General features: G+C 41.1%; 1 long non-coding RNA gene across 1 annotated transcript in view; it reads left to right on the top strand.

Annotated features, from left to right (window-relative positions):
* The first annotated feature begins 321 nt into the window (after positions 1-321).
* The window catches only part of LOC103106124 (uncharacterized), a 28,681-nt gene continuing 18,991 nt past the window's right edge, over positions 322-10,011 (top strand). Inside the window, exon 1 of the long non-coding RNA XR_008914339.1 lies at positions 322-703. This is a non-coding gene — a long non-coding RNA (uncharacterized LOC103106124). The remainder of the gene's footprint in view (positions 704-10,011) is intronic.

Here is a 10,011-nt window from a genome sequence, read left to right as displayed (position 1 = left end):
GTCCGTGAACAATGGTGAGAACTGGTACCTCCTGTGCCTTTGTTGTGAACTCAACTTCAGGCTGGGGGTCAGGGCGAGTAAATAATTCCTGGAAAATGGCAGCCCTCTTGACGGGGAGCTTGCTTCGGAAGGGAACAGTTGGGGGTGCCACGGGAAGGAACGGGAAGGTAATGTAATCATTTACAGAAGATTTGTGGCCAGTGAATGGTTGGCCCCTCTCCAAGAGCCCAGCCAGAGCTCATTATGGTTAAGGAGATTGCAGCTGGGGTTTTCATTGGCCACTGCTTGTCTTCCGTTTGTCTCGGGGTGACCCTTCCGACCCCGGCCCCTGGAGCTCTCTCTTCCTCAGCCAGCAATCAGCGGGGGGTAATGTAATATCTAAATGCCAACACCCGCCCCTCCCTCCTCCCGGGACCTTCTGCTCCGTAATGAGCTAAGGTTCGGAGGAAGCCCATCTTTGCGGACATAGTCAGAGGGTGCTGAACCCTAGAACCACTGAGGGGCCGGGGCTTGGGACAGGATCGCCTAGCAACTGTGCAGCGGGGAGCCTGGAAACGGATTCTGGAGCAAAATGAGCTCCCCTGGATTTCCTGGTTGGGGGTCCTTTCTCCTCTTCAGGAAAAAGAGCAAAGAAGATTAAGGACAGGAACTGAAGCTGAGGAAATGAAATGAAAGGGGGCAGGGCAAGGAGGAGAGGAGGATGGTGAGTTTTAGAGGTGACTGCTCGTTAGGATTATTGGATAACTATTTGGGGCGGGCAAGGGGCATCCGATGGGATACCCAGAGCAGCCTCTACATAATAGGTCGAGGAGGAGAGGGATTAAACCATCTTCTGCCTCCCTCACAGTGGCAAAGAGAAATACTCATAACGGAGAAGGCGGGTAGAGAAGAATGGGCTGGCTACTGGGGAACTAGAGGACCCAGAGGCACAGGAGCACATCACCAGTATTCCTGGTGCTTGGAGCTGGAGGGAGGGCAAGAAGAGATAGTTAGGACCTTTTTTGGAGTGAGGAAGTCCAACTGAGAGAGAATGTAAGCTCTTTGAGGAAAGGCTGGGCATCTGGTTCGGGGCAGTTTGTTTGACCCTGATCTATGAGGCCACAGCTAGACAGGCACAAGACCTTCCCTTTCTCACAGGCCACCTGGCTCTCAAGCAGCTGGAGGATCTATTTGTCAGTATTTAAACAGACTGTAGAAATCTCCATGAAAGTTGCCCTTCTTGTTCCTCTTTTCTGTCATATCTTATTACTTGTGACCCCATTTAGGATTTTCTTGGCAAAGATCCTAGAATGGTTTACCATTTCCCTCTCCAGATCACTTTACAGCTGAGGAAACTGAAGCAAACAGGGTTAAGTGACTCGTCTAGGGTCACATAGTGTGTATCTGAGGCCAGATTGGATCTCAAGGACATGACTTCCTGACTCCAGGCCAAGCACTCTATCCACTGTGCCATCTAGCTGCTCCTCTCCCACCCTCACCTTAAAAAAAACAAAATTGTGAACCTTTAAGGTCTATTGAAACTGGAGCTGGTATTTGACAAAGAAGAGGTTGGCTTAATGACCATTAAACTTACCATTCTGAGTTCTAGGACCCCTTTCAACTCTAAATCTGAGGGTCCTCCCAACTCTGAGAGTCTAAGGTTTTTTTCCAGCTCTGGCATCCTAAGGATTTGTGGTTTGTGACCCTGTGAACCTCCACCTATGAGAATAATAATAACAATAACGATAGCTAATATTTCTATAGCTCTTTCTATGGACCAAACCCATCTATCCAACAAACAACAGTTCAAATGCAATCTCCTCCTTGCAGCATTTCCTGATGATTAATTACTCCAAGGCCAGGTTTGCTGGCTTCCTCCTCCCAATTCCTACAGTCCTATAATCCAATCTCAGGGTCCTCAGAAAAAAATCTAGTTTAAAAAAAATCTAGTTCAGCTCTTCTTCATCATTATTGTGGCCTGGACCCCTTAGCAGGTATGGACTCCTTATAACAATGTTCTCAAAAGCCTAAAATAAAAAACAAAGATCACAAAGGAAATAAATTATATTGAAATATTTTAAAAAGAGTTCATGGATCCTTTGTTAAGAACTCCTGCTCTAATCCAAGTGGAAATTGAACAAGTTCCCCAACATGGAGTTATCTACTCTTTGTTTGAAGCCCACTGGTTAGGTGAAATGCTTGCCAAATTAGCATTTGACCCCTAGACTCACCCCTTGGATTATCAATAGCCTGTCTCATTTGCAAGTTTCTCAAAGGCCAACACTATATCTTAGACTCTTTGTGCTCTTCCTTCACCAAAAAACAATAGGTGAGGGGGGAGTTCCTTTAAAAAATTCCTTGAGGATGAAACTTTCATTCAAAGAGCCCAATTATTAGCCTTGAGGTTATTTTTGGAACTCTACTTTGCTTTTAATGGTTTAGTGCTTCACAGCTGATCATCTTATAATATTTCTGTTACTGTATATAATGTTCTAGTTCTCACTTCACTTTGCATCAGTTCATATGTCTTTTCATGTTTTTCTGAACTCATCTTGTTCATCATTTCTTATGGAACAGTAGCATTCCTTTACAATCACAGCTTGTTCAGCCAATCCCCAATTGATGGCTAATCTTTCAATTTCTAATTCTTTGGCACTACAAAAAGGGCTGCTAAAAATATTTTTGTACAAATAGATCTTCTTCCCCTATCTCTGACCTCTTTGAAATATGGACCCAGTTGTGGTATTGCTAAGTCTAAGAATGTGCATAGTTTTATGGCCCTTGGCCTGTGGTTCCATATTGCTTGCCATAGTGTCCCAATTTTCCCACATTCCTTCCAACACTTATCATTTTCATTTTTGGTCATGTTAGCCACTCCAGTAGGTTTGAGATGGTATCTCAGAGTTGTTTTAATTTGCATAACACTAGAAAAACAAGGTTCTAAGATAACTCCAAGGGGTTCATGATTAAAAAAACAAAAGCTATCCACTGCCAAAGAAGGAACTGTTGGAATCTGACTGCAGATCAAAGCATGCCATTTTTCACTTTATTTCCTTCATTAATTTCTTATTGTATATATGATATGTCATGACATGGGGAAAATAGAAATATGTATTGCACAAAAGCACTGGTATAACCTATATCAGATTATTTTTCCCCTGAGGAAAGAGAAAATCTGAATCACAAAATGTCAGAAAGCAATTGTCAAAAATTGTTTCTACATGTAATTGAAAAGAAATTAATAAAAAAAATTATCAGCCTGAAGGGCAACTAATACCTGTCAAGCAGGTATATTTCTAGTCTATAGATGAAGCAAGTGAAGGCCAAGAGCAGTTGGAAATGTAGGAAGGATCAGAAATGAAAAACTCTTAATCTCTAGCCCAGGGCTCTGCACATAGCACACACTGCTTAATAAAGTGTTTGTTGATTGAACAGAAGGTTCTTACCCAACAGCATAGCCTCTGGCACAGAGGCAGGCCTAGAGAGGCCCAGAGTCCTAAACTTTCCATTTCTCTCCTGACGTCAAATTCCACTGTGCCTAATTCTGTTAATTATTTGATTTTTGTGGTGTGGCAAAGAACTGGAAATTAAAGAGTTGTCCATCAACTGGAGTGTGACTAAACAAATGGTTTTATATAAAAATCATGGAATAGTTTTGTTATAAGAAATATAGAAGTAGTTTTTAAAGAAACCTGGATAGACTTATGAATTGATAGAGTAAAGTGAATAGAACCAGAAGAATAATTTATCTAATTAACATTCTAAAACCAGACAAATTTCAAAAGACTTCAGAACTCTCTCAACTCAATGACTAGCCATAATTCCAGAGAAGTCATATTTCATGTACCTAATGATAGAGAGGTGATAGACTGGTTATAGATTGAAATTTTTTTTTACATGACTATATTCATTACAAGGATTTTGTTTTTCCCTTTCTTTTTCAAAGGGGAAGAGGTGGAAGGGAAACAAAATAGATTTGTGTTCATTGGACCAACGTAATTAAAATGTGTTTAAATAAACTAATAAAGTTGCTTGTGATCTATTGATCCCAGGGTAGACAGATTTTATTCTCTTTAACCCATGGTAGGATAGAGAGTCTCTGGTGCCCCTGTTCCAGAACTAACCTGGTAAGTAAAGGAAGTTGGATACCCACAGGGTTTGTGACTATGGAGGTAATCATCCTGGGGGAAGGAATAGTGGTGGTGTTTGGGGTGGAGGAGAGAGAAAACCATATAGAGTGGTGCTGATGTTATCCTTTTTTTATCCAGGGTCACATAGATGCTTAGAGTGTGAAGTGAGATAAAGCAAATAAGTGTTTAAAAAAAAACTTTTTTTTTTTTTTAGTAACAACTCTAAGACAGAAGGACAAGAGGTAGGCAATGAGGGTTAAGTGACTTGAGGAGGGCCACATAACTAGGAAGTATCAGTGGTCAGATTTGAACCCAGTTCCTTCCAACTCTAGGCCTGGCTCTCTATCCACTGAGCACCTAGCTGACCTAGCTGCCCCATAAAGGTGCATTTTCCTTCCTTCCTCCCTCCTCTCTCTTTCTTTCTTTCTTTCTTTCTTTCTTTCTTTCTTTCTTTCTTTCTTTCTTTCTTTCTTTCTTTCTTTCTTTCTTTCTTTCTTTCTTTCTTTCTTTCTTTCTTTCTTTCTTTCTTTCTTTCTTTCTTTCTTTCTTTCTTTCTTTCTTTCTTTCTTTCTTTCTTTCTTTCTTTCTTTCTTTCTTTCCTCCTTCTTTCCTTCTTTCCTTCCTTCCTTCCTTCCTTCCTTCCTTCCTTCCTTCCTTCCTTCCTTCCTTCCTTCCTTCCTTCCTTCCTTCCTTCCTTCCTTCCTTCCTTCCTTCCTTCCTTCCTTCCTTCCTTCCCTTACTTTCTATCTTAGAGTCATTACTATGTACTGGTTCTAAGACAGAAGGCAAGGGCTAGATCCCTAGTGGTGAAACTATGGCACACATGCATAAGGGGGGAACTCAGAGCCCTCTCTGTGGGCAAGCATGCTATTACCTTAGTACAGAGTTCATTGCTAGAAAGTCAGAGAGACATGGGGCTGGGCTGTTCTAATCCTCCTTGCCTGATAACATTTCTCACATCATCCATGTCTCTAAAAGGTTCACCATCTCTGGGCTAGACAATTGTGCTTAAGTGACTTGCCTAGGGTCACACAAGTAGGATGTGTCTGAGGCCAGATTTGAATTCAGAATCTCCTATCTCTAGGTCTGGCTCTCTATCCACTGAACAACTTACCTTCTCCAAAGACACATTCTCAGACTTTGCCCAAGTACCTAAAATGTCTTATTCTGGCTCTGGAAGACCATTATTCTGTCTGAGGTGGCCTTTAGTGACTTATTTTCAAGAACAGGGGTTTCTCTGAAGATGATAACTTTGAAGTAAGGTAATCCTGTATCCTTCCTTGTTATTTTCTTTCCTTTTGGAATGCTTTGCTTCTCCTTCTTGCTCCCTTCTCTCCATCCATTTGAATTGTGTCTAACAAGTGGATTTCCCCTCAGGGAATCTGGGGGTGGGGGGGCTCAGGAGTGCTCTAGTGAAAAAATCAAATCAAACCAGACCCAGGACTAGATATCATTTCCCAGGATAGATGGTAGCAAGTAGGTTGGATTGGGAAGTGGGAAGGAATGGGAAATTGGAAAGCGAGACTAAAGAATATTATCAGAGACTGAAACTTCTCAAAGAGTCAGGCAGTTTCTATCTGGAAAGGACCTTTGAAGTCAACTAGTTCAATGACAATTTTACAGGTGAAGGATCTGAAGCTAAAGCACAGAGAGGGTATATGATTTGTCTAAAATCACATAGCAGCATCCACCAAATGGATTTGGACCCTGGTCTCCTGATGCCAAAACTAATGGTTTTTCCACTTCCCCAAGTTTAAAAATTATGGTACTTTGGATGGCAGTTTGCTCTTAAAAAGCAAAACAAAACAAACAAAAATCTTTCCTTTTGTTTTAGAATCAATACTAAATATTGGTTCCAAGACAGAAGAGTGGTACAGACAAGTTTGGGATTAAATGACTTGACTATGGCCACATAGCTAAGAAGTATCTGAGATCAGATTTGAACCCAGGATCTCATGTCTCCAGTCCAGGCTCTCTATCCACTGAGCCACTTACCTGCTCTGGTGGTTTCTTTTTCAGTGGATAGAAACTGGGGGAATGGTGGTTGCTTTGGGAGAAAAACTGCCAACAATTTATTCATCTTAAAATTAGTGCTTAGAGTTGAGAAAATCTACCTCCCCTCCCTTCTTTGCAGAGGTAGGAAACTTGGGCTTTGGAATGTTGCATATACAGTCAAATTGAATGGATATGTTGGTTGCTTTTGCTGAACTGCTCCCCCCCCCCTTTCCTATTTTAATCTCTATTATGAGGAGTGGAGAGGTAGGAGGTATATATTCAGAAATGAGAGTAAACAAAAGATCCATAAAAATAAGATGAATGAAAATTCAGTCCTCCACTGGTCTTTCACTGATGATGACATTCTTCTGCTGATAAAGATCACAATCCATCTTTACTTATCATCCATGAAACTAAAGAAGGAAAAACATCAGCCTTGGACATTCTCCAGGCAAGGAAAGTAGAGAACACTGGAGGTAACGATGAGGGAAATGGAAGGAGTGCTGAGACTGGAATCAGGAAGCCTGGAAGTTCTAGGTCTGACTCTCCTGCTAATGGGTGGCTTGGGCAAAACATTTAACCTTCCTGGTTTCTCCATCAATAAGATAATAATAATACATACATACAGGGTTGTTATAAAAATTAAATGAGATATAATAAGCATGAAAAGATGGGGAAAATGCAGCATAACAAAGAGTGCTGACCTACCAGTTAGGAAACCCTAAGTTCAAATCCCACCTCTGACACTTAACTAGGAAGTGGGTTGGGGCATTTAAACTCTTTGAGTCTCAGTTTCCTTGACTGTAAAAGGAGAGGGGTTAGACTAGGTGGGCTCTAAGGTTTCTTCCAGATCTGAATTTATGAGCCTTTGAAGCAAAGGATGACATTCCAGCAATCCTCCCACCTACTCATATAGATACCAGTCTCATGAGTTTTTAGAGTATTCTCCTATTTATATTCTGGAATGCATTTAGGGGTCTTGGGACATAGGATTTCTTCCATAGCAGGGCTCCCAGTTAGCAAGCTCCTTTCAAGCTAAGTGCGATTCTCCCTGTTTTAACTACTGCCCCTGCCTTTCTGTTTTCTCTTCATTGACTAATGAGGATAATTGGTCTCAAGCTCTTAATAACTGGCCCTTTTGGGCTATGTAGACAATTACTGTGCTTCCCTAAAGTCTTCCAGAGATTGAATGTGCTCCTCTCCCTTCACCCTTCTTTGTTACTTTACTTCTTCTGCCTTTCTTGTTTTATGGGGGCTCCTTTCCTCCCTCTCTTCACAGTTCCCAAATTCTCTCTGATTCTTTGGTCATCTGCTCAGTTTAAATGGGGATTCCAGGGCACAGAAGGAAATCCTTTTCTCTGGGGCCTAATCAGGGACCAAACAGGGTAGAATGGCTTCTTTTCTCTACTTAATGTGTCAATCTCAATCCATATCAAAGCCTACCATTTGAAAGGTAGATATTAACTATTCAACAGCATAGATAACCATCAGTTAACATGTCAACTAGAGCTCTGTTTTCCTCCAAAAGAGATAGCATTAGTCCTTAAAGGAGACTCTGGACAGATTCTGAAATCAGACCTTTGGACTGCAGGCTAATGGTTCACCAGTCCTCACTTTGGTTTTCTGGGCAGAGGACTCTTGGGTACCATGGAACTTTGCTTTAGTTGAGTGGATAGGAGAACCTAGCATTTACAGGAATCAAAGTGATAAGGAAAGCATCTTCCAAATTAGTCTCATCTCTACAAGATGATGATCAGTCACGAGGCAGGAAATCTCACCAGAAGAAGGAGCCAGAGCTCTGGGAGCCCTTGAGGTGTGTGAGAAACTCAACCGGGAAAGCCTCCAAGAGTCGTGTCATCCATTGGCTTTTACAACATTTATCATCCAGTCCTTAAGACATATTAAAATGGATTTAAAAAGACATTTTGCATTTTCTCTCTTTAACACAAACATTATTGCCACACATCGGCTTTTGTTTTAATTAAAATAGGTTTTGAAATCCTCCATGAAGCTTCAGTGGAATTGTTAAAGAAGGCAATTCTCTTATTGGCAGCACGTCCAAAATATACTGTAATAGTTATTTTGCAACAAAGCACAAGTCTTATTAATTTAGCTCAATCAAATCAGAGCCACTTTAATTTACGAAGCCGTAAAAATCTGTGAGCGGCGTTGCTCTAGATCAAAGAACTAAGAACAGTCTAAACTAAAGCGGAATGTTTATTTTGTACAATGGCCCATAACTGCATTTATGTGATTTAAAAGCTTTCTGAGGCATGGCATAATATTACATGCATATAGAATTGTGTGTTTGCTATGCCTCATTACTCCCCACAGAGACCCAAAATCATTTGGTATTCAACTCCCACCTAAAATATTTCCTTTTACATACAAATATTTTTCTGCTTTAAATGGCTTCCCTATGTTAAGTCTTCTTCTCCTTCTTTTTCTTTTTTTTTTCCCAGGGCTGTGATGCAAGATCATTTACTAAAGGGGATTCTATTTTGGTACAGTCAAGATCTCAGAGCCTTGGTTAGTGGGTGGTTAGTCATTTTTTTCCCTTCTTTTCTTTTGGACTCCACCTAAGGAGAAGCCAGTATATGTCTGGATGAGGCCAAATTTGCATTTCAGCCTTATTTCTTTGCCTTCTAAGTTCACTTTTACTAATGTCTTATTCAGCGACTGTGCTATTTCTTTCTCTTTCTCCAAAGTCCTTCTCTTAATAAAATTAATGATTTACAGGAAGCCTGGAGCCTCACAATCAAGGAGGAAGAATTAGAGTGATGCAGACTTGGAGTCTCTTGGTAACCTTGGTCCATGCAGACGGTGCCACCTACCTAATAGGTAGCCCTACCTATCTAATAGCCGATTAGCTATCCATCCCACTTTCTTTTCTCTCTGGGGTTCCTTTAGTTGACTGTAAGTCTAAGATTTTTTTTTAACCCATATCTTCTTAGTATCAATTCTTTTTTCTTTTTAAACCCTTTTCTCCTGCCTTAGAATCAATACTCTGTGTTGGTTCCAAGACAGAAGAGCAGTAAGGACTAGGCAATTGGGGTTAAGTGACTTGCCCAGGGTCACACAGTTGGGAAGTGTCTGAGGCCACATTTGAACCCAGGGCTTCCCATCTCTAGGTCTGGCTCTCAATCTCCTGAGTCACCCATCTGCCCCCTGAATGTCTTCCTTTTTAACAAAATTGGGTTAATAGAATGTGATACAAGGATTCTCTTCTTGTGAGGTGATCCTCATCACATGGGGATGAGGAGGAGTAGATTGTTTGCTGGACTCTCTCCTAATTATCCATCTACATTGGAGATGTCTTGGGATGTTCAAGGGAGGAGCTAAACAATCAGCTCCTAAAACTCTCTTTCTAAATCTGCCTGTTGGAGTTTCAGGATCTTTGTTCACTTGAAAAGGCCACTGACTTATCAACTTATTGGTTATAATGCTAGCCTAAATCAAGAAAGTGATATTCTTACCCCAATCCAGTGTCTCAGAAGAGTTTTAATCATAACGTTCTGTCAGTTTGTTCCTGAATATGCTCAGTGGGTTTATTCCCAGTTTCCTCCATGGTCCCTCCCCTATTCCACATAAAGCCACTGTACCCACATTGGAATGTTTCTTCCCCATCCCTGACTCTCCATAGGAAGAATTATAAGAAGACAGAAAGATGGCGGAGTGGGGCAGGGCTCGGGAATATCTGACCTCCAATCCAGCCCCAAACATTCACTAGTTGTGCCTCCCCAGGCAAGCTGCTTCAGCTTCCTCATATGGAAAATGAGGATAAAAATAGCACCTACCTTTCAGAGTTGTTGTGAGGCTAAAATAATACCACACTTGTAAAGTGCTTTGCAAACCATAAAGGGCTAGATGAATGCCAGATATTATTATTATTATTAAATGTAACAAC

Source organism: Monodelphis domestica, chromosome 1 (assembly GCF_027887165.1).
Source record: "Monodelphis domestica isolate mMonDom1 chromosome 1, mMonDom1.pri, whole genome shotgun sequence".
Taxonomy (NCBI): domain Eukaryota; kingdom Metazoa; phylum Chordata; class Mammalia; order Didelphimorphia; family Didelphidae; genus Monodelphis; species Monodelphis domestica.
The sequence above is the reverse complement of the archived record's forward strand: the minus strand, read 5'-3'. Positions and strand labels throughout refer to the sequence as shown.